Source organism: Delphinapterus leucas, chromosome 17 (genome assembly GCF_059928025.1).
Source record: "Delphinapterus leucas isolate spDelLeu-1000000601 "Yukka" chromosome 17, BTC_Dleu_Yukka2, whole genome shotgun sequence".
Taxonomy (NCBI): Eukaryota; Metazoa; Chordata; class Mammalia; order Artiodactyla; family Monodontidae; genus Delphinapterus; species Delphinapterus leucas.
Window position 1 is genome coordinate 16,379,323 of NC_143145.1, and position 25,310 is coordinate 16,404,632.

Below are 25,310 nucleotides of genomic sequence, written 5' to 3' on the forward strand. Positions count from 1 at the left end.
AGAAGGTGGCTTTGGCCTGGTGCATGGAGGATGGATGGGAAATCACCAGCCAGAAGGGGAAGGAGCGTGCCTTCCAAGGAGGGCAGCAGAGAGGCGAGGTCCAGAGCAAGGGCATGGCCTAAGCAGGGAGCAGCTGGTGGTTGAGTGTGGCTGACAGTGAAGGTGGAGGGGCTAGGACGTGGGCTGGAGGGTAGGTGCCGTGGGCACAGGGAGGCCCTGCACACCACGACAAGGAGTTTGGACATTGTCCTGTCCAGGAGTCATGACCAGCAGTCCCGGTAGGCTTCAACCAGGGAGGGGTCACCGGACAATCTGTGTCAACGCGTGCAGAACCTGGGTTTACCACCTCCTCGTTGTGTGACTATATGCACGTGTTGCCCCGGGGCTGTGTGGTCTCAGGCACCTCATCTGTGAAATGGGAGTCATAATGCTATATATCTCAAAGGGGTATTGTGGGGATTAGAAGGACGTAAAACGCGAAAAGCCCCTAGCACAGTTCCTGGCACATCAAAGGTACTCAGTAAAAGATGGTCACCGTTCTGACAGGAATTTATTGCTAATCTAGTGGCGACAACAGTGTAGGAGGTGGCTGGGAGCAATCGAAGACTCTGTTTGCTAAGATTATTACAGTAAAGTAAGAAAAACCCTGAGGAAGGACCCAGGAAATACTCATAGGAGACAGGAGGAGATAAATGCAACCTTAAGATCAGCCTTCTCCACCTCTATTTCCTCGTCTGTAAAATGGGACTCTCCCTGCCTGTCCACACAGGGTCTCTATGTGAATCAAGTGAGAACAGAGATGTGAGAGTGCTTTTAAAGTTAATCAACACCAGAGGACCATATGGGTTTCATAGATTTTTTTTTTTATCACACAGAGGGGAAAGATGTCTGGGGGTAGATGAGCACCTGTGGGCTCTTATTTCTGCAAACAATCAAGGCAAGAAAAGTAGCAAATGACAGGACAGCAAGACACAAGAGAGAACCTGATGGAAATGAAGCCCGGATCGCGGACCTTCCTGTGATAGCCTTAATCCTGCTGCATCCCAGTCACCTATACTTCTTGCACTCATACCAATGACTCAAAAGTACTACCAAGTTCTCAGCCTTACAAGCATAGTTTTTTCAAGCTGAAAATACGATTGAATGCATTCCCCACAATTTACAGCTGAAGCTGAGAGTCACAAAAGAGAGCTGGTTAAAACCCATCCTCAGGAGACATACGGCCCGCGTTCACATCCTGGCTCTGCCGATCATGAGCTGTATGATTTTGGTCAAGTTATTCAACATCTCTGTGTTTCTGTGACTAGGATTACTGGAGTTAATAAGTGTACTTGTTCCCGTGATTGGTTGGGGAGCTAAACGAGTTAATATGCATAAAGCACTTGGAATGTCTCTAACACCTGGCAAGACTCAGGGACTAAGGGGTACTATTACTATGTAAGGGTACAGGTTATCTCAGTGGTGGAGCTCAGAGTGCATCTTTGCATGGTCCCACGCTGAAATATTTGATTCTTATCAACACACCATGTTTACTAAAGGCGGAAAATGGACTGACCTGTTTTTGGAATAAAGGGCACATTCACGCAGCCTGCATGCCCCATTTCCAGAACATTCCGGGCCACTGAAGTCTGACAGTAACTGAATAGAGCAATAGTGCCTCATGGACACCCTTCTTACCCCCTCACGTTGTACCATCAGGGGAGGCAGCAAAAAGCTCTCACAATTTAAAGAATGAAACAGGAAGGAGACCCAGAGCAAATTTGGAGCAATCAGCTTAGACGTGCTGGGCTCGGCTATTGTCGTCCTGGTACATTCATGTCGTGCGTTTCCGTTTCCAAAGGTCTGTCACCACAGTCTCTCGTTTCTGTCTCATGACAGATGGTGATTCGGAAACTGGGTTCTGGCAGGAGACGAGCTGGTTCAGATCCTGCTGCTGCCTTTCCCTCGTTGGGTAGCCCAGGACATTTATTTACTGTCTCTGTGCCCCGGACAAAATGAGGGTGTGACAACACCGACATCACTGGTTGTTGGGAGACCAGGAGGATGTGTGCAGAGCCAGAGCCCGGCTCGTAATCATTCCCTTGTCCAGAAAGTGCTTCTCATGTGTTTAACATGTGCTTGGGGCTGAGGACACAGCAGCCATCAAAACAGAGTTTCTCCCTTCACAGACTCGAGTGTGATGGGGGAAAGCACGCAATGCCACAAGCAAATAAACATCCGGCGCCAGGTAGCAAGCTGTGCTTTGAAAAAGACAGGTTGAGAGGATGGAGATCTGTGGGGATGCCGGCTGAGCTATGACCCTGCGGTGGGCAGGGAAGGCCTCCGTGACAGCGTGTCTTTTAAGCACAGACTGAATGAAATGAGGCAGAAAACCACAAAGATAGCTGGGAAAAGAGTGTTCTAGGCTTAGAAAGTAGCAAGCACAGATGCAAGTGTGTGTGTGTGTGGGGGGGGGTGTTTTGTTCAAGGCTGGTGGCAGAGAGGAAGGTGATCACGTGGGCCTGGGGGTTACCATGAGGCCTTTGGCTTCTGCTCTGAGTGAGACGGGGGAACCACTGGAGGGTTTGGAGCAGGCGAGTGACAATCTGACCTGTGTTTTGAGGAGAGGAGACGGTCGGGGGGTGTGCATGAAGTGAGGGAGGGGCGGCAGCTAAGGGATGAGCTGAGAGGACAGCCAACGGTGACTGCAGTGACCCACGTGAGAGACGATGGGGCTTGAACCGGGGGACGGGGGTGGAGGTGGCAGGAAGCAGCACCACGGTGCTGAATATAAGACTCCAGAGGTGCCACTCATAGCCACCAAAATGGGAAGGGTCCCCTGGAGGGGTGCAACGTGGTGGTACTGAAAGATGGTGGTCACACTGGGGATATATTTTGAAGGCAGAATAGACAGGACTTAGATGGAATGAGGTGTGAGAGAAAAAGAGGAAACCAGGATTATTTACTGAGAAGTTGAATACGAGTCAAGAGTTGGTTTTAGATGTGTTCAGTTTGGGAAGCCTCTTCACAAATGTTAGGGATGATGGTGATGGTGATGGTGATGGTGGTGATGGTGACAGTTGTGACAGTGGTTGGTGATGGTAATGGTGGTGATGGTGATGGTGGTGATAATGGTAATGGTGATGGTGATGGTGGTGATGGTGATGGTGGTGATGGGGGTGGTGATGATGGTGATGGTGATGGTGGTGATGGTGATGGTGGTGATGGTGATGATGGTGATGGTGGTGATGGTGATGGTGGTGATAATGGTAATGGTGATGGTGGTGATGGTGATGATGGTGATGGTGGTGATGGTGATGGTGGTGATAATGGTATGGTGATGGTGATGGTGGTGATGGTGATGGTGGTGATAATGGTAATGGTGATGGTGATGGTGGTGATGGTGATGGTGGTGATGGGGGTGGTGATGATGGTGATGGTGATGGTGGTGATGGTGATGGTGGTGATAATGGTAATGGTGATGGTGGTGATGGTGATGGTGGTGATAATGGTAATGGTGATGGTGGTGATGGTGATGATGGTGATGGTGGTGATGGTGATGGTGGTGATAATGGTAATGGTGATGGTGATGGTGGTGATGGTGATGGTGGTGATAATGGTAATGGTGATGGTGATGGTGGTGATGGTGATGGTGGTGATGGGGGTGGTGATGATGGTGATGGTGATGGTGGTGATGGTGATGGTGGTGATAATGGTAATGGTGATGGTGGTGATGGTGATGGTGGTGATAATGGTAATGGTGATGGTGGTGATGGTGATGATGGTGATGGTGGTGATGGTGATGGTGGTGATAATGGTAATGGTGATGGTGGTGATGGTGATGATGGTGATGGTGGTGATGGTGATGGTGGTGATAATGGTAATGGTGATGGTGATGGTGGTGATGGTGATGGTGGTGATAATGGTAATGGTGATGGTGATGGTGGTGATGGTGATGGTGGTGATGGGGGTGATAATGGTAATGGTGATGGTGGTGATGGTGATGGTGGTGATAATGGTAATGGTGATGGTGGTGATGGTGATGATGGTGATGGTGGTGATGGTGATGGTGGTGATAATGGTAATGGTGATGGTGATGGTGGTGATGGTGATGGTGGTGATAATGGTAATGGTGATGGTGATGGTGGTGATGGTGTGATGGTGATGATGGTGATGGTGATGGTGGTGATAATGGTAATGGTGATGGTGGTGATGGTGATGATGGTGATGGTGGTGATGGTGATGGTGGTGATGGTGATGGTGATGGTGGTGATAATGGTAATGGTGATGGTGTGATGGTGATGATGGTGATGGTGGTGATGGTGATGGTGGTGATGGTGACAGTTGTGACAGTGGTGGTGATGGTGGTGATGGTGATGGTGGCGATGGGATGGTGATGGGTGGTGATGGTGATGGTGGTGATGGTGATGGTGATGATGGTGATGATGGTGATGGTGGTGATGGTGATGGTGGTGATGGTGACAGTTGTGACAGTGGTGGTGATGGTGGTGATGGTGATGGTGGCGATGGGGGTGGTGATGGTGGCGATGGGGGTGGTGATGGTGGTGATGGTGACGGTGGTGATGGTGGTGATGGTGATGGTGGTGATGGTGACAGTTGTGACAGTGGTGGTGATGGTGGTGATGGTGATGGTGGCGATGGGGGTGGTGATGGTGGCGATGGGGGTGGTGATGGTGGTGATGGTGACGGTGGTGATGGTGGTGATGGTGATGGTGATGATGAAATGATGGCTTGCTGAGGATTATGACAAAAGCAAACACTGAGTGTTTGCTGTGTGATAGGCACGGCTCAAAGGACTTTAGACGTATAAACTTGTGTAGTCTCCATAATGGGATCTCCATTATCATCCTCATTTAATAAACCAGTGTAGTGGGTTGAATTGTGCCCCCTCCCCCGCAAATGATATGTCTATGTCCTAGCCCCCAGAATCTGCGAATGTGGCCTTATTTGAAAAGAGTCTTCCTAGGTGTAACTAAGTGAAGGGTCTCAAGATGAGATCGCCCTGGCTTATCCAAATGGGCCCTGGATTCAATGGCAAGTACCCTAATAAGAAACACCTGGAGAAGAAACCCACAGGCGGAAGAGAAGGTGATGTGAAGGCAGAGGTGGAGTTGGGAGTGATACAGCCACAAGGAATACCAACAACTTCTAGAAACTGGAAGAAGCAAGGAAGGGTTTTCTCGTAGCCTTTGGAGAGAGCCGCGTCCTGCTAACTCTTGATTTTGCATTTCTGGCCTCCAGCACTGCGAGAGATCAAATTTTTGTTGTTTTAAGTCATCAAGTTTGTAGTCCTCTGTTATAGCAATCACAGGAAACCAACATAACAAGGAAAACCAGGCACAGAGATATTAACGTAACTTGCTCAACGTCACACAGCAAGCAAGGAGCACAGCTGGCAACGTTTGCCTCCAGAGCGGCTCACTCGGTAGGTGAGTATTGTTCGCCCTGTGTCTCCAAGGAGGAAATGGAGGTCAGAGCCTCAAGGCCACACCGAGGAACACAGCTGGTGAAAGGCAGTACCAGGCTCCCTTGAGTCTCTAGCAGGGAGGCCGGATGCCTTTCCCACTCTCGATCCCCACCTCTCCACTTTGAAAAATCCAGAAAGGCTCTTGTCCAGACCCTCTAATGCTTCTTGGCAGCCACCACATGCATCCAGGGCTTTGCTGGGAATCCCGTCCAATCTGGTGATTCCAGTTTACAGCTGCTGGGTCCATGTACAAGTGACCCCAGAGACACCCTGGCGGGCTGGCGGCCTCAGTCAACAGATTTCAGTGGCACCAAGATTCACAGCAGTCACTCAGGAACGGCATATGATCTGGATTTCAAAACCGCCTCCTCCTTCTGTGATACTGACACTGAAAACCTCTTGGCTACCTCCCTACCAGGGACACGAGGACTGAAAAGGGAGGGGTGCTGGGGCAGGGTACACCGGCTGCCCCTGAACCTCTGCCAGCAGCTAAAATCAGTCTCTGAAGAAACAGAGATTGTCCATTTCCTCTCCCACTGATGCCCGGGAAAATATTTTACCGGACAAAACCCAAATATTGGGAATCCAGGGAAAACATCCTCCCTCCCTTTCCGCTCCCCCCCGCCCCCGCAGCCACCGCGCCTCCTGCCTTGTCAAAGCTTCATCATTTTAAGAGAGATAGACAGTGGGACCTGCAACAAACAGGGCCTGTGAAGAGGGCCCAGGCCTCTTCCCACACAGAACCGCGTCCTTAGAGCACCTAATGAGAGGAGGGCAGTTAGTTTTGGGGTTGGGGTGGGAATCGGGGGCAGGGGGAGGTGTTCTATTTATGAAGAATACAATCATTACGTTCAGGTCGCTGGAGGGAGCCAGCGGGCTGGAACAAATTTGGGGGCTGGGAGAAAGGGAGGCAAGTGGCAAAGGGATGAGTGCTATGGCTGCCGCATAGCGCAGGGAGATCAGCTCGGTGCTTTGTGACCGCCTGGAGGGGTGGGAGGGAGGGAGACGCAAGAGGGAAGAGATATGGGAACATATGTATATGTATAACTGATTCACTTTGTTATAAAGCAGAAACTAGCACACCATTGTAAAGCAATTATACTCCAATAAAGATGTAAAAAAAACCAAACAACAAAAAACAAAAAAAACCAGGGCTGTCTCCCCCGGGGCTGGCTGGCCTCTGGGGGCCCAGGGGGCTCAGCAGGCCCCTGCTCTCTCCCCTAAGGCACACACGTACACAAGCACAACACACGTGTTCTTCCGATCAAACACACACTCACTCGTTCATTCCTCTTTGAGGACAAATTTTAAACACAGTCACAGAACTGACCCTGCCCAAAGCGAACCACTGTCTCAACGAGGCCCCCATGGCAGAGCCTGCACGTTCATCTCCACGATGCCCAAGACATGTGTGGAAGCCCTCCTCTGGAGCTGTCTTCAGAGTCAGGTTACAAGGCAACGCATAAAACTGGGCGCATTATCGTTTAACTGCCCCTGATTCAGACCATCTTTCCCCGACAACTGTATTTCTAAAGGGCGTCAGTCCTGGTTCCACAGATGTGAGCCGTGGAGCCACCCTCAAAGGGCAGAGATCTGCCAACACCAAGGAGAACAGTGCGGTGTTGGGGGACGTTCTTGAATGTTCTTGGGGGTCTCGGGGTTCCGAGCCAGGGCGCCACCTTGGGAACTTCCCAAAGGGATGACCTGGGTGAACGCACCACCCCTTTGCATAGGTGGGTGCTGGGCATGATTATTTTTATTGTTTTCTAAAAGTCAGTTGTATAATGTCATGGCACCTGCTCTGGGCGTGGCCCTGGCCAGGCACATGGGAGCTGGAGAGTCACAAGGTACAGGGCAAGGCCTCTGTCTCCCTCTACCCAATGCGGAAGCCAAGACTCACACCTGCGGAGTCACCTGCGATGGTAGGGGTGGGGCCCGGGATGGCTGGAGAAGGGTGCCGTGAGGGCGGGGGTCAGGGAAGGAGGAGGTGGAGGCGGGGTCTGAACCCCACTTCAAAGAATGTGGCCGGGCTTCCCTGGTGGCGCAGTGGTTGAGAGTCCTCCTGCCGATGCAGGGGACACGGGTTCGTGCCCCGGTCTGGGAAGATCCCACATGCCACGGAGTGGCTGGGCCCGTGAGCCATGGCCGCTGAGCCTGCGCGTCCGGAGCCTGTGCTCCGCAACGGGAGAGGCCACAACAGTGAGAGGCCCGCGTGATGAGCGGCCGGGGGCACCGGGGCAGGAGGCAGGGAGGGGACAGGCTCCGAGCAGTCCTGGATGGTGTGTTCAACCCACCTCACAGGGGATGGGGACTTGCAAGGGAGAGAAGGGGGAGATGGGGGAGGAGAATTTCAAAGGGATCCAGGCCCGGCAGCAGCCTTCCTGGCTCACTTCGGATCCCTTCTGAGCGTGGCATCCAGAAATACCGCACATCCTACACAGCTCGGAGTTGATTCCACTGCTGAGAGTGTACGACGCAGTTTCACTGTGCCTCAGTTTCTCTACCTAGAAACTAACCATACAAACAACAATAGCTACTGTTCACCGGCCAGCCCCGTTCCAAGGACCTCAACTCTTAATCTAGCCATGCCATAGTTACGTCACTTTTACACACTCTTGGCTACTGTAGGCCTCCGGTTCTCAGAGCTTAACATGCTGTTTATCTCACCTCAGAGATTGTGGGAGGCTAAAATCAAATAATGCATATAAAAGAGGTCTTTTAATTAAATGACACTCCACCAAAGCTCATTATCGCTGTCGATGTTATTAGCATTTTACTAGGCTTCATCTACCTCAGGGTAAAGGTTATTTAAGGCCTGAGCACAACATTAAAAAAAAAAAAAGCATCACTTTCAAGCATTAGCAGAGGAAAGATCCCATGGAGACTGGCAAAAGAAAAAGTTACCCAAAGCCTGAAACACGAGAAGGCAAGACATGGGGGTTTTTGTTTGTTTCTTGTACGGGCCACAACGTTCTCAGAAGAGGTCATTAATGGCTTTCTGGTTCCTTGGCGGCAGAAGGAACACAGCACCTTGCCATCGGCGGCATTTTTCACAGACCGGCTGCCCGGGGGTGGACCTGAGTGCACCCAGCTCACATAAAGCATTTATTCAATGCCCAGGAGCAAGTGAATACGACCTGCTCTCTGCCATCAGAAGGCCCAGTGTTTGGAATAAGATACCCTCCTTCCAAAAACAAATGCAAGTAGAGCCCCTGATTCGCCCCTCCCCCCCACCTCTGAAACCTGTTCCTCCTCAGACGTCCCCACCGTCAACCGCCCATCAACCCGCTGGGAAGCTGGAAGCCATCCTTGGTTCTCCCTCTTCATCAACATCCACGGCCAACCCACCCTAAGGCCATCTTGTGACCTCCACTCTCTGACCCACCTTCTCTTTATCTCCGCTAGCGCTGTTATCATTTCTTGCCTGAACTTCCAAAGCCACCTCCCAAGTGGCCTCCTTGGTTCCACTTTTGCTCTCTCCCCTCTCTACCAAGAGATCTTCTAAAAATGTACATAAGATTGCAGTACTTTCCTGCTTAAGCACACTGAACTCAGAACAATCCAAATTTCTTTACCAAATCCTACAAGGCCCAGTGGGATGCGGTTCCTGACTGTCTTTCCCACTCAGCATCAGCCTGAAACTGTCTTCTCTCCCCCGAGGAATGGGCAGAATCATACTTACCTTCCAGGACGGTTGTGAGGCCACTAGGGGTGGGGAATGCCTAGAACTGCTCTGTAAACCAGAAAATGCAGTACAGTGTAACCTCTATTCCATTATAATTGGGCTTTTGTGTTTTGATTCTTGTTTTCATGGTTTCCAGTTCATTAATATCTTTCATTGTTTGCAATTTTATATCCTTTTCAGATATAAGGATATTTATATGCACAAGGTAGTACTGAAAACTACCATGCCAGCATCTTGGTATTCCAAAGATAACAGCCCAGCTATGGTGTGCTTAAAACCTCGACAATATTTGTTCTTCCCAGGGCAGAAAATCAAAGTATTAACTATGCAGTCAGATTGCCAGAGGCCTAGAGAGAGATCTCATTTAAATGATGAACCAGTTCATTCTCTCACGAAAGTGATGCAAGAATGTGATCTTCAACATCTCTCCAACGTTTTCAGTAGCAGCAGATAACGTTTATTAAGCCCCTACTTTGTACCAGTCCCTGTATTAAACACTTTTAATGCTTTACCTTTGTTAATCCTGACAGCAACATTAAGAGGTGTTATAATTGTCCAGACGAGGAAGGTGAAGCTCAGAGAGGTTAAGTAACTTACCCAAGGGCACACTGCTAATGAGAAATGTCCAATCCTCTGTCTATTTTAATAGCCCATGTTCTTTTGTTCTACCCTATGTGTGTTGCAGGCAGGAGAACCAGGAATGTGTCTATCTGTGAAAGGGGAAGAGGGATAATTGGGAGATGGGGGTTTAGGCAAGTACAAGGCCACCAAGCCCTATGGATGCAAGGGATTTGGGGCAGTAGATTCTCCTTAACTTCAAGCTTCACTCCTCCGAGACTTTCGTTCTATCTTGCAAAGTTAGACGATGAACAACAGGTTTCCCCATAATCAGTGAAAAAGTGTATAAGTCTCTCCTGTAAAGGGTAGTCACTGCCTTTTTGTTATTTACAGCAAGAAATGTGTGTGTGCATGCATGTGTCTGTGTGTGTCTGAGAGACAGAGAGGCAGAGAAGGTGCTCTGGCCAGAGAGATTCCCAGAGAAGTTTTCCTGTCACTTCACTCACTGTTTGCCAAACAATCACCCACATGGAAATAGCAACAGGACCACCAGGGCAATACCCTCCTTCTACTGTCAGTTCTCTAGTGCCCCCAAACTCGCTGTGCAACTTCATGCAAGTTACCTCCTCCCTCCGGGCCTCGGGTTTCTCATCAGTAAAGTAAAACATCTAGATTCCTAGAATTTCATCCAGCTCTCAGACTGGAGGGATGCTCTCAGGTCCATGATCTTTTCTTTTTTTCTTTTGCAGTACGCGGGCCTTTCACTCCTGTGGCCTCTCCCATTGCGGAGCACAGGCTCAGCGGCCACGGCTCACGGGCCCAGCTGCTCCGCGGCACGTGGGATCTTCCCGGACCGGGGCACGAACCCGCGTCCCCTGCATCGGCAGGCGGACTCCCAACCACTGCGCCACCAGGGAAGCCCCCACGATCTCTTTTGCTATCACCACCTCCCTGAGGAGACGGGTAAGTCAGACTGGCCATGGGAGGCTGGGGGAAGGTGCCATGGTTGAGTGAAAGATCCTGGACCAGAGCTATTCACTTTCGACGCCAATTCCAATGTCAGTAGACTCCACCGAGCTGCCTTCAAGGGTGCGGACAGAGCTTGTGCAGGACCTATGCATGTCTGTCCTCTTAAAACGGAAAGGGTAGCACGCCGAAGCCACTGTATGGGGGGCTATGGCCACGCCAATGGATCAGTGTTTGAGGGCAGTTCCTTCGTTTATTCCCTCCTCCCTCCCTTCCTCCCTCCCTCTCTCCCTTCCTTCCTTTTCTTTGCAGAGGGAAGAGAACAGGTAGAAGTAGGAGATGCCGCCAAAAAGGTATGGATGGCTTGAAAAACTTGAGATCCCTGCCAGACATAAAAATAACTGAAAACAAAACAAAACGACACACACACAAGCATGATCTGTGTTGTATGTGTGTGTGTGTCTGTGTTGGCGAATGGTAAGATTAAAGAGCTAAGTGTGGAAAAAGCCCTCATGGCCACTTGTATTTCCTAGTTACTCTGTGTTTTATATGTTTGCACAAATCAATGAGCTTCCTATTAAACAACAGGCCAATTTTCACATGTTAGAGGGAAAGAAGCTCCCCCACTAAGACGCACCAGCTGGGAGAGTTGAACTCACGACTCAACCTTCTCCATGTCTATCTGTTCCCTGGGATCCAGCACCAACAGTTCTACTATTCCAGGGCGCTTACAGGCAAACAGAACATTGGCCAGGCCAGAACCCACGCAGAACCCCAGCAGGCTGGGATCCAGCAGCAGACCACCGTTTTCACCCCAGGAGCTCAGCCTGCTAGAGCTGCAACGGTCCCCGCTTACACGAGGGGTCCCTTCAAAGTGGGTGAAACGAGACGAGCAGCAAGCAGGCTGTCCCGCGGGTGTGAACCAAGGGCCACCACCGGCAGGGTACAATTTGTGGGGAACTAATGAAAGCCTTCTCCAACCCAAAATCCCACCCCCAACCTGGGTGGTGACCCCTCTCTGAACCTGGCTGGAAACTCTCCTGACACTCCAGGCAGAGACAAAGACAGGCCTCGTGGGGTAAAGAAAATAGCCCAAGCTTCCCTCTAGAAAGTCCTCGTGGTATTTGTAGCAAGTGCAATCTTAGACGATCGCTTAATCTCATCCTTTGTTTTTGAATCTGCAAACCCTATATAATAATGAGAGACATGGATCGTAGACATCTAGCACAGGGCCTGGCATGTAGCGTGTATCATACCAAATGGTAGCTGTTATTATAATATCTCAATAATTTCGAAGGTCTCTGTTAAAAGTTCATGCGCTGACAGGACTGCTCCACCCCGGCCGTCGCCCACGAGTAAAGATGCCTTTGCTGGCTGGCTCGGGAAATGAGCTAGGGCAGTGGTTCTCCAAGTGTGGTTCCCTGCATCACCTGGGAATTTGTTTGAAGTGCGCATTTGTGGACCCCACTCTGAACTACTGAATCAGAAATTCTGGGGGTGGTGCCCAGTCATCTCACACCCCCGGCCCGTGACTCTGATGCCTGCCAAAGCTGGAGAACCATTGAGCTCAGCAATGCCTGCCAAGTCTGGCCGATGAGCAGAATTTCCTGGGAGTGTTTAGAGGAGAAATGCAGGTCCCTGGGCCCATCTCCCAGGGACTCAGAGTCATCAGGTTCTGGGAAGCTGCCTGGGAGTCAGCATTTTAACAGGCTCCTCAGGTGATTCCACTGAGCTAGAGGTTGGGTCTGTTGGGGAGAGGGGAGCACAGAGGCTGGGAGAGACCCAGGGATGGGGGTTCCGGGGAAGGGACTAGGAGTGCAGGCCTGGCAGAGCTGGGGGTGCTGAGATGTAAGAAAGCACTGAAGACCAAAGTTTTCATAATTCTATAGATTTATGAGATGGAATCTCCTACCATCTTCTCATTTTCCATCCAGGGAAACTGAGCTCCAAAGAGAAGTGACTATTCTAAGTCCATGCAGCTCATGCTTGGAAGAGCTGGGACTTGAGCCAGGGGTCTCCCTTCCAGAGCCAGCGCAGCATCTCTCTCTGCGCTGAGCACTGAATCCACGCGCATTCCCTCAGTGTTGACCATGAGGGTGAGATCTAGGGAGGAGTTGGAGTCAGACCTCAGACCTGAGTGCAAATCTAGCCTCAGTCACTGAGTAGCTGAGCCATCAAGTCACCCTCTCAAGGCCTCAGTTGCCATATCTGTAAAATGGGCATAAAATCTGACGTCACAAAGCTGCCGAGCAGGTCAGCAGCCGATGACTCAGGCGAAGGTGTTTTCCAAGCTGTCCATCACCCCCACAAGCACAGGGGCTAGAGAAGAAGGAGCAGGGCTCACTATGACCTCTTGCTTAGAAGCACTTACCATCTAGCTGAGGCAGAAGAAACACACTCAAGGCAAATGGAGAACAAGGAAGCGCTCAGCTCCACGCCGAGTGCAAGGTCACGCTTCAGTGCCTTTGCTCGGGCGCCGCTCTGCCTGGAACACCGGCCCCCAAAACCCTGTGGGTACAAGAATCCCCGGTCATTAGGCTCACAGTCTGGGCCTGACTTTGCCCACCCGTGAAGGCAGGAAGCAAAGCTCGTTCAGCTTTGTGGCCCCAGAATGTCTACATCTCAAAGGTGTGCTCAGGAAGTGGCTGATCCAGGTAGGGAGGCTTCTGGTCAGAGGGGACTTAGAGACCTGGAAGGGCCTTTTCAGGGGGGCACGTGCCTCAGAGGATTCCTGTAATGCCCCACCAGGACAAGCATAGTGGGGACAAGGGCTTCAAACCAGCCAGAAGCCATCAGCCGACTCCTGGCCCTCCTACAGGCCCCCAGCGTGTCTATCATCCACCCCAGGGACCAAGGCTCTCAGGTGGGGTTGGCGGTTCCTTCACAGTCAGGAGGGGAGGAAAGTGAAACAGGAAGCATCAGCTCCACGCAAAGCGGCACCGAGATCTACTGAATAAGGGAAGACACTAAGCAAGGGGCAGGCGCACAGGAAACAGCGATCCAAACTAGGGCTCCCGAGCATCTGGTCATTTGTTTCTCCTGCTTCTCCCTCTTCTGGTCTGGAGGATCCAAGGAGGTGTCCAGAGGGAACAGGGCACTGCAGAGTGAAGACCTCTCGAGACGGGAAATTTCTCCCACTGCCCCTAGGAGCAGTGTGACCTTGATCATACCACGTCAGCTCTCAGGGCCTTTAAAATGGGTACCAGGTGAATAAGGAACTGGTGGATCGTTTTCCCCTGGAGGATAAAGCAAAGAACACAGCTAGCAGAGTGAATGCCCCTGGTCCAGCCAAGCAAAATAGGTTCAAAGCTGGCTCTGGGTCATGGCTGTGGTCTTTCCATGGAAAACTGATAATAACAATGATGGTGTTGAGGGTGACAACTCATCTTTACTGAGTATGTACTGGGCACCAGGAACCGGGCAAGCACTTTTCATTCATTACGCTGTTCAATCCTCGCCATGACCCTTACGGCAGATACTATCATTATTCCCATTTTACAGTTGGGAAAACTGATACTCAGAGAAGTTACACCTGGGATCGTGGTCTGGTGGGTGGGGGAGGCAGGATTTGAACCCAGGCTGTCGGATTCCAGAGCCCACCTACTTTCCTACTGGAATCTTCTGAACCTGCGAGTCAGTATTCCACAGCTGGGAAATATGGGAGGATCTAGAAAGGCAATTACAATAATCATGTTCTAGACCCAGGCCTGAGTCTGGAAAGAAAGATCACATTTGGAGCAAAAATTCAAAGTCTGCTGAATTATTCGCAGTACAGGAAACACAACTCAGGGACTTGGTTGAAATAGGCAGATTGGGTGTCCTGGAGGCAGCCCAGGCCTTCAGGGTAGACACCCTGGATTCTCGGCCACTGCCCCCACGCACCAGCCTGCTTAGCTGGGGTCAGGCAGCTGCTCTCCAGTCCATTTTCTCATCCATCAGGCATGCCAGGATATTCCTGCCTTCACCACCTCGCAGGTGGGCCCAAGTTAGCTGAGTCCCAGCAATGTCCACCTTCTCTCACCCCCAATTTTAAAAGATTTTGTCTCTCATACAGTAATTAGTTTCTCCATTAACAAAATAGCAAAGCATTTGTGTAAGTGCCAAAGTTTCTGATCAAAACAAAGTAACCGGGCTTCCCTGGTGGTGCAGTGGTTGAGAGTCCGCCTGCCGATGCAGGGGACGTGGGTTTGTGCCCCGGTCCGGGAGGATCCCACATGTCGTGGAGTGGCTGGGCCCGTGAGCCATGGCCGCTGAGCCTGCGCGTCCAGAGCCTGTGCTCCGCAACGGGAGAGGCCACAACAGTGAGAGGCCCATGTACCGCAAAAAAAAAAACAAACCAAAAATCCCCAAAGTAACAACTGTCACCCACTTCCAGCCCAGAGCGAAAACAAAACAACCCCCCAAACCCCCTACCACACCACAATATTTTTAGGCAGCCAGTGCCACTGTATCCTGGGTACTGTACAACTTCCACTGGTTTCTGGAATACTGGCTCCCATTATGTGGACTTTCAGGAAGACACTGGCCTAAACAATTTCTGAGGTCTCCTCCAACACCAAGTTCAACAAGTCTACAAAATCGATGCTGTCTCTTCGTGTGCTTGGCTAATTGTGAATGTGTAGTCACCGTTCTTCTTTTGTTTGCTCAGTCCTAGAAATGCAAAACCAGGGAGGACCCTTGGAGTCTAAAGGAGGTCACCTAAGGATACCCGTTGCGCAGGCCTCTGCCACTTCACACCGAGGGTGGAAAACACAGGGAACTTCTTGGGCCCGAGAGGCTGTAGCAGCTAAAAATATAAACAAGTTCAAGAAGTGTTTAGATGGACTCACGGAGGAGGGAATGATGGGTGAGGGGAATTAGGAGCATCGGGTCTCGTCCTTATACCCCTGCAGCTTTCTGTTTCCTGCTAGCAATACAGTATCTGGTGGGCAGAACACCGACGGTTCCACTGACAGCATAGCTGATGTTCTCATGCAAGGAGATTAAAAGAGGAAGGAAAACAAACAAAGAAAAAAAGAAACGAGTGTATATGATAGTTTCCTGCTTTGACATCTAACTTCTACGATCAGAAAAAAAAGAAAAATTTCCATTGTCGGAAATTTAGAAATAGAAGAGGAAACATAATCTCTGATTCCACGTCTAAGGATTAAATGCATTAACATTTTGCTATGTTTCCATCTGTGTGCCTGTTTTTTTTTTTTGTGGTACACGGGCCTCTCACTGTTGTGGCCTCTCCCGTTGTGGAGCACAGGCTCCGGACGCGCAGGCTCAGCGGCCATGGCTCACGGGCACAGCCGCTCCGCGGCCTGTGGGATCTTCCCGGACCGGGGCACGAACCCCTGTCCCCTGCATCGGCAGGCGGACTCTCAACCACTGCGCCACCAGGGAAGCCCTGTGTGTCTGTTTTTTAAAAGATAAAAACTCTATGTACAACATGTATCCTGCATTTTTCATTTAACATTGAAAAGAATCACATTACTTAATAGACATGCTGTTGACTTAAGGATTTCTACTACTTATTTACTTAAGAATGAATTTATTTAATCGTTGAATTATTTTATCATTCACCTCTTGTTGGACATTGTTTTTCTTTTCCTAATTTTCTACCGTATAAATAATGCTGGGATAGACATGCCTACTGACTTCTCTTTGGAGAAATAACAATAAATCTCAAAATCTTGGAGTGCACCATTTAATAAGTTTCTCTTACATAGACGAAGGGCAGGTGAGGGACAGGCTGGCGAGGACTTCCCCAGGGAGCCCTGAGTCTTGCTACAATACCATTGTAAAGGCTCAGTGCTTCTGGTACTCCCCCATCCCGCCATTTCCCCTCCTTCTCCACAGCTATTTATTCATGCTGAAGACTCTTGCCTTGGTCCCTGGAAAACAGAGTGCTTAAAGAGCTAAAGAAAGAGACCCGCAGCCACAATAAGGACCTACTGGATAGCACAGGGAACTCTACTCAATACTCTGTAATGGTCTATATGGGAAAAGAACCTAAAAAAGAGTGGATATATGTATATGAAGAACAGATTCACTTTGCTGTACACCTGAAACTAACACAACATTGCAAATCAATTATACCCCAATGAAAATTAAAAAATTAAATTAAATTAAAATAAAATTATATATACTAAAAAAAAAAAAAAAGACATTCGCAGCCACTGGGTTGCAGCTTTCCAGGACATGGCCCTTATTAGAAATGCAAATCCTCAGCTAACAAACCCCAAACACCCAGCTCACCAGCCCCCCTCACCGTCTGCCCGGTCGGGTGGCCCCCGTCTTCCATTTTACCTGAATGGGCTGAAAGGGAGTTGGCTGGGCTGTGGATGAGTCATCTGAGAAGGAAAGGGTCTGCCTGAAATGGAATCGTCTCCTCGGGGTTTCAATTTTACCCAATAAGAGGAAGTCAGTTCCTTTCTTCCCAGCCTTAACTCTACTAAAAGCCATTAAGCACTGCCAGGGACAGGAGACATTTATCTGTTGGTGAGTGTGAATGCTGCGTTCTGTACCTCCAGCTGGGATGGAAATTAAGCTGTTTACTTGGTGGCCACCCCAAGGGACCGAAAGGAAGCTCTAACGTGATGGTACTTCTGAAATGCATTTTTAAAATCTCAAAGTCTCGGCCTGCATTCCTGCCTGTAAAATCACCAGGAATTTGCAAAATTCATTTAGCTGAATTACACCCTGATCAGCACTGACCACCAAATGCAAATGGGGTGACCAGCAGGTGACCTCACCTAACCGGTTCTTGTTTTGGAAAGGGTGGTGGGCATCTGAAGGCTGTTGCGGTTGCAGTCAGGTTAGCTTTTACGATAACCAAGATCAAAGGGAGGTTTGGTACTGGTTTCCCAGGTGCGCTTCCTCTGCGTGTTCAGTCACATTCAAAACTTCACATGATAGAGTCCCTTTATGTAGGGCAGGCCACCCCCACAATATGTCTCAGTGACGTATTGATTACTTTGAATTAAAGTTACTTGAGAAACAGCCGGTGGCAAGAAATGACATTTAAAAAACCCATTCTGATCCCCAACTTTCCCCCTGAAAGTGGGGCATAAATCTCCCATGTGAAGGTACCCTCCCTATATCAGGAGGATAGAAAACATCCTTCTCACCAGAGTTAGGAAAGTCAAGGCTAAGAAAGCTATAGAAACAAACTTTGTTACTTCTTCATTAGTCCGCTACCCCAAGCACAAGCCCCTTTGTTTTGCTCTGTCTTCACAAAGAACTGTTTCTTCTTTGTCAAAAAGTGATATATAAACAGCCTGCTTTGGTCACTTGAGGGAGGGCATCCCGTTTCTACAGAACCTCCATGCCTATGAATAAAATTGGCTTTTTCTCCTGTTAATTGGTCATGTGTCAATTTAATGATTAGACCAGACAAAAGAACTCAAGAGGGGTAGGGGGAAATTTCCCCCTTTCCGTCCCCCTCGACGTGGCATGAGCAGGTTCTCCCTGTCTAGAACGACAAGCCCACTTCCTCATCAACAGACTTCCCTTCACAATTGGTCCATGCCATTCCTTCTGCCAGTCTGGGGGCCATTGCTACTTCAAAATGCCACTCCAAACTTACCTTTTATATGCAGAAAACCTGTCAGGCTGAATTCCATCTGAGGTCATTTACTTTGTATCCTTTTGGCACTCTTAACACTCAGAGCCCTCAACATGACTTTGCTTGTACATTTGGTCTCACCCCTAAGTTCCTTAGCACTGGAAGGTGGAGCCAGTCTTTTATGTTTGGTCCCTGCTATACTGAATGTTTTTGTCCCCCACCAAAATCTATATGTTAAATCCTAATGCCCAAGGGTGATGGTATTAGGAGGTTGGGGCCTTAGAGAGGTAATTAGGTCATAAGGATGGGGTCCTCATGAATGGGATTAGTGCCTTTACAAAAGAGAACCCAGAGAGCTCCCTCGCCCCTTCCTCCATGTGAGGACACAGCGAGAAGACAGCCATCTATAAACCAGGAAGTGGGCCCTCACCAGATACTGAATCTGACAGCCCCTTGATTTTGGACTTTAAGCCTCCAGAACTGTGAGAAATAAGTTTCTGTTGTTTATGAGCCATATACCCAAAACACCATAGACTCAGTCTATGGCATTTTGTTATAGCAGCCCAAAGGGACTAAGAGTCCCAACAGTGCTTTAGTAGAGAGACTGTTGCCCTGCTCCTAGAATAAGGTGGGAGAGTTTTCATATTGTTCTTATTCTTATTTTCTAATTTATATGAATGTATATGTGCGCATATCCTTCTAAAGGTAGTATAAACACGTTAAATAAATTCTGAAAAGTACAGTTCCAACCACTCTAACCACTGTTGTAAGTTCTTAAAGTTCTTTAGTGAGAGTAAAAGGTAACGGGCCTCGCTTACATGCGAATTCTGCAGTCAAACAAATGATTTTGGATTTGCAGATTTGGAGTTAAAGGTGTATCATAAGATGCCCTTGGTAGTGTAGTGGTGATTAAGAGGATGCACTCTGTCTGCGTTGGATTCTGGCTCAGCCACTCAACAGCTGTGTGACTTTGGGCAAGTTACTTAACGTCTCTGACTTTGGGCATACCCAGATTCTTTAAAAAATGTCCTTCTACTACACATACCCTTTATATATTCCTCGTTTTACCTAATGTCCCATGCAAGTATCTACCCTTATTATTACACAGTTCTCATAACCAACATTAAAATAGTCGTGCAATATTCTAGTCAATCACTGGTGCAGAGTTAAGTAAATGTTTTCTAACTTTTTGCTGAAATTCAGTATTTCAATGACTGTTTAAAACAAGATCAATACCCTCAATTTGCGGGATCAATGAATTAGTATCTGCCATCTCCTGGATACTCTGTGTAAAACAGAAGCCAGCCCACAAGACCCTGGTAGACCCCAAACACACTGTACTTTATGTTTCCAATGAGAACAACCTGGAACTAGTCATCCAAGAGCCCATTCACATATACGATCCATCATCCTCAGGAAGGGGTGGGAAAAATATCAGATGAAATAGACCATGCAGCCCTTCGGGGTAGCACCGCCCTGCCCCCCACCCCATCCCATAGTCCATCTCGGCCCACGTGCACTGGGGCTGCCTCCATGCATCCACTCCCATCCATACCCCGCACAGTCATCTCACGACAGCACGGGCGGCTCTCCGTCAAACAGGTGTGTTGTGGGAGGGAGTCTCCTGAGGTTCCGCGGTCAGACACTGGGGGCAACACTTCAGTCATGGCTTTCCCCGTCTTCCCAGGTTTTGGGTTTTCTTTCGATCAGTCCCCTCATTCTTTTTCCACACAACGACCCAGGCTGAGCTGGTTTGAGGACACACCCTCCCTTACGGCAGTCGCTCCTGAGGGATGTGTGTAGGAGGAGGACACACACACACACTCACGCACGCACACACACTCTACAGGAATTTTTGCATCATTCCTCCTGAGCCCAGGTCTGTGTTTCTGCCCTGCGGTCAGAGCTGCCCTCCCCACAGACATCAGCGCCCAATTCACAGAGGTCCCTTTGTTCCACGCACACTGCACCTCACTCTTGACCGGAACCTTCTAGCTGCCCCCGCAGGGCTCTCCTCTGTTCCAGCTCTTTTCTCCCTCATCTTGTCTCTGTTCTTAATACTTTCCAGGGGCCTGTTGGCCCCATCCTACCATTTCCTGATCACTTGCTTATGGATTCTCTCCCTTTTTTCCCTAAAGATTCTGATTCTGAAGTCTGATCTGGGTCACCCTGGGCCTCAGTTTTCTCATCAGTAAAACAGGGTTATGTTAGTACTGACCTGCTTCCCAGAGGTGTGTGAGGATTAAAGGAGATAATACAGGTACAGCACCAGGCACAGCGCTTGGCTCCAAGAAAGCACGCAAATGTTAGCAATTATTACCTTTATCATTATCATCATTAATTAGAATAATGAATAACAACCCTCAGTTTTTCTAAAAAGCCGGAGGTTCTCCCATAGCTTGTCATTCCTAAATTCCTCCATCTCAGACGTCCTAATCTCCCCCTAGGAATCCTACTCAACCCCGCACCCTGATCTCCTGATTGGTTTTCTCTTCTCTGGACTCGAAAAAAATAACAAATCCGGATTAAGAGTCAGGAGATCTGAATTCTACTGTCATGAAAGAGTGAAAAGGGCTTGTGACCCTGGGCAAGTAATAGTCTTTCTGGGTTCCATCTCCTTCACCTGAAAAATGAGGAGATTGGACCAGAATAGCATTTTCCCAAGCATGTTCTGGAAGCTTCCATCACACTCGTGCTCCCCCCACCCCCCGCCCTGAGCCCCTCTGGCCACAGCAGTGCCATAAGTGACCAACCTAGCACCCAGCTCCACCTCACTTAGCTCATCGTCAGAGCTGGGATACTGTCTACACTGCCTGGTGCCTCAGTACATGATTACAGGGCTGATCCAGTCCCTTTCATTAAAAAAGAGGTTTGAAATGGCTGTAAATCTCAGCTCTGTAAGGGAGGAAAATGAACTGTCAGCTCTGCTGAAAAACTAGGACAAGGTTCTCTTTAGCAAGTCTCCAGGTACTGTTCAGGCAATCACTGGGTATCACGAGCCTTAAAATATGCCCCTGCCTGGTACAATGTCTCCTGATTAAGCTGCCTGCCAGGCCTGGGGTATTTCAGGCGGGGATGGTGTATTTTAAAACCACACAATTACTAGTAGTTTGGAAGAACCTTTTGAAACACCATGCCAATCATTTAATTCATTTTCCAAGTCCTTTTTAAATGCAAAATATGCTAATACGTTGTTGGAGTATCCAGCAGAGAAACCTGCGAGAGACTGGGGCCTCTCTTGCTTGGAGGTTAAGCGGAGGGCTGGTGGGAATGGGGCGCAGCGAGAAGAATGGCCCATTTTCCCGCCGATGCCACTGGGCTCAAGTGTTTCTTTGTGCTCCCTTCAGCTGCGAAAAGGTGCGATCACCCTCACAGGCACAGATTTGGGGCATAATGGGCTTCTTTTCTGCCCAAAGCCCAAGTCCTGCCCCTGGTAAGTAAGACATGTCCTTGAGTTGTCTGCTAGCTCCTCCTGGTGAAGAGGGGACAATGAGGGAGGGAATAAAGAAAGGGTGAGACAAATTGATGGCTTGAAGGAATAAATTACTTTAGGCCCGGAGGGGCTGCTGCAGCCTTTGAAAAAATGATATAAACCAGCAAGGCTCCATTTCTCTTACCTATACAAGGGAGGAGGATAAATTACAGACCAGGGGTCTCTCTTAGAGGATTCAGGTGGATCAGCCTCTTTACCAAATATTACACCCATTTTGCCAAAATCCACGGGCTTCTCTGTACCTACTTCGTAACTGACTCCATAATATCATTCAAAGTTGCCTTTGCTGCTTATTTAATAAGTACACGTTACTGGTCCTACTCTGTATACCCGGCGCTGTGCTGGTCTTGGTGGGACGGGGGCAGCACACAGGAGTACAACACGGGGATCTAGCCCTTTATAGCTATCTTTAATTGAGCCTCTGCTATCTTCCAGGGACAATAAATGCCTGGACTGCAGAGGGAAAAACACACATCCAGGCCCGAAGGAAGCGAGGCAGGCGTGGCAGCATCCCCACCTGTCCGAGTGGGAAAGCCGGAATGCAACCTACCGAGGCTCTGGCCCAGGTGGCTGACACTGGATTTGACCCTTAGATATGTTTTCTTTGACTTTATACACTGCTTTAAACATCTGGGGAATATCTCATAAAAATCAAGATTTCCAACTTTTCTTTAAAAAATGAATAAGGGGCTCCCTGACGTCACTGAATCCATATCCCTGCATGGGAACAGTCAGGGGGAGTTCAGTGGCCAGTATCCCCTTTAGACTGGGCGTGGATGCTCTCATTTACCAAAGTCGCCGCCACTCCTGTGACTTACCCCTAGCTAGCCTCCCTCATTCTCTTCACCTGCCTGACCTCTGTATGCATTTGGGTGTGCAAGCCTGACTCAGGACAGGCCCCTTACTTGCAAATGAGCAGTCTGAGGCCCAGAGAGGTTAAGACAGAGAGAAGTACAGGTCTCTGCTGGACACCTGGGTCTGTGCTATTTTTACTATGTCATACTATGTGTCATCAAGGGCAACCTAGGGGTACATGGTGCATGAAATAACTACTCGATGGACAGAGGAACAAATGAATGAACGGATGGACCAGCCCAAGCCATAGATGCAGGTGTGCAGGGGCCACGGTGGGTAGGGGGCTGGAGGAGGCTTTATGAAGCGGATAGAAAGAGAACAGGCCTGAAAGAGCTCAGGAAAGGAGTAAAGAGTTCCCAGCTGACTTGAGGACCTGGAACCCCATTTATTTAGTTTAGTTTTTGTGACTTTTAAAATGTGTTTTTATTGTAAAATAGGACATAGAAATAGAAAAGCATTCCCACCAACAGTGCAAGAGGATTCCCTTTTCTCCACACCCTCTCCAGCCACTATGGAGAACAGTATGGAGGTTCCTCTAAAAACTAAAAACAGAACTACCATACGACCCAGCAGTCCCACTACTGGGCATATACCCTGAGAAAACCATAATTCAAAAAGAGTCATGGACCACAATGTTCATTGCAGCTCTATTTACAATAGCCAGGACATAGAAGCAACCTAAGTGTCCATCGACAGATGAATGGATAAAGAAGATGTGACACATGTATACAATGGAATATTACTCAGCCATAAAAAGAAATGAAATTGAGTTATTTGTAGTGAGGTGGATGGACCTAGAGTCTGGCATACAGAATGAAGTAAGTCAGAAAGAGAAAAACAAATACCGTATGCTAACACATATATATATGGAATCTAAAAAAAAAAAAAAAAAGAAAAATGGTTCTGAGGAACCTAGCGGCAGGAAAGGAATAAAGACACAGACATAGAGAATGGACTTGAGGACACGGGGAGGGGGAAGGGTAAGCTGGGACGAAGTGAGAGAGTGGCATGGACATAGATACACTACCAAATGTAAAATAGATAGCTAGTGGGAAGCTGCCACATAGCACAGGGAGATCAGCTCGGTGCTTTGTGACCACCTAGAGGGGTGGGATAGGGAGGGTGGGAGGGAGACGCAAGAAGGAGGGGATATGGGGATATATGTATACGTATAGCTGATTCACTTTGCTATAAAGCAGAAACTAACACACCATTGTAAAGCAATTATACTCCAGTAAAGATGTTAAAAAAAAAAAGAAATAGAAAAGCATATAACACACAAACATACAAATTATTTTCAACTATTTATGATTATTTTTGGTCTTGTTTTCTTTCTAAAAGTCATCAAAGCTACTTCAAAATCAGGGTTTTCTGTGCTTTTCAATCTGTACTCCCTGCAGAGTAAGAAACTACCCTACCCCTTCCAGCCTGATATGGTGTAGCAGAAACATCAGGGGGCAAGCAACTGGGAGACCCGGGGTTCAATCCCAACTTAGATGCATGGGGAAGGTGGTTTACCCTCTGACCTCAGATGGGGAGACAGGACCAGATCTCTCTGAGGTGCCAATGTTCCAGTGCTGTAGGATTCTGTAAGGCCAGGAACGCTGGGGAGAACAGAAGGAACCTGCTAGGAGGTCCAGGAAAGGAAAGTCAGTGATCCAGTCACTTACTGGCTCAGGCCAGAAGCAAAACTGTCATCATGGCTGCATTAGAACCTGAAACCAGTCACCAGAATCTGTCCTAGATCCCTCCAGGTAATAAGATGTTGGTGAAAAGGGAATTTAGAGGTCATGGGCTCCAGGCCAGCTGAGTACAAGTAGTTTGGATGAGGGATGTGACTTGCCCAGGGTCTGATCCTGAGTATTAAATTGCATCCCAAAGGCTTTTCCTTCAGCCGTTATTCCAAGCATGGGCTCTTGCAAGGGCCAGAGGCCTGGGGACGTGAGTAGGAAGGCTTCTTGGGCCAGGCCTCTCCTTCATGAACGGGCATACACTTAAACTTTTGACAGTCCCTGCAAGACACATATGTGGCTGTCTGAATTTGGGCCTACAACACACGTAGAATACCCTGAATTAATGTATTTTAAATATAAACCTGCAGGAAGCTTACAAGACGATTCTATAGCATTGTATTTTGGATGTCAAAAGAGTTAACCTGCTGGTTTAATTATTTTACAGATCTTCAATTTCTATAATCAGTTTTAATATTTTTTTTCATATTTTAGCATGCCAGGAGTATAAAAAATGTGGATGTGGCCCGAGTCTCTCTCGATCTCGGTGAGGACTGATCCCAGGGCAGAACTTGAACACCAGAACCTGCGGGAGGTCCCTTCAGTCGCTGAATGGCAATGGGGATGGGGAGAGTGCAGTAAAACGAATATGGAACACTTCGGTCTCAGCCAAGGCAACCTGCACTCCCCAAGTGCTTTCTAAGTGCCAGGAATGTCCAACAGCTGGCACAGAGATGGCCAGGCCCTGCCCATGAGGCAGTCATGGCCTAGCCAGCCAGCCAGCCACTGAATGAGCTATAAAGTGACGTGACAAGTACTGCAACTGAGAGACGCAGGAAGTGCTGGGGCATGTGTGGGGAGAACGTACATTCGCCTGAGGGTGGACCAACAAGCAGATGACGCGTTGGGAGGTGTGGCGCACGGAACAACGCCCCCTCCAAATATGCCACGCCCTAACCCCCAGTACCTGTGAATATGTCACCTTACATGCCAAAGGGTCTTTG

At 48.9% G+C, this 25,310-nt stretch overlaps 1 protein-coding gene across 4 annotated transcripts in view; it reads right to left on the reverse strand.

Moving 5' to 3' along the window:
* ZHX2 (zinc fingers and homeoboxes 2) overlaps positions 1–25,310 on the reverse strand; it is a 174,330-nt gene that overhangs the window by 109,131 nt on the left and 39,889 nt on the right. For 2 of the 4 annotated variants that reach the window (XM_022553987.3, XM_022553984.3), the window contains exon 2: positions 13,048–13,184. The exons of the other annotated variants lie outside the window; for them this stretch is intronic. The gene's annotated coding sequence lies outside the window, so the exon portion shown is untranslated. The remainder of the gene's footprint in view (positions 1–13,047; positions 13,185–25,310) is intronic. 4 annotated transcript variants of the gene reach the window in all.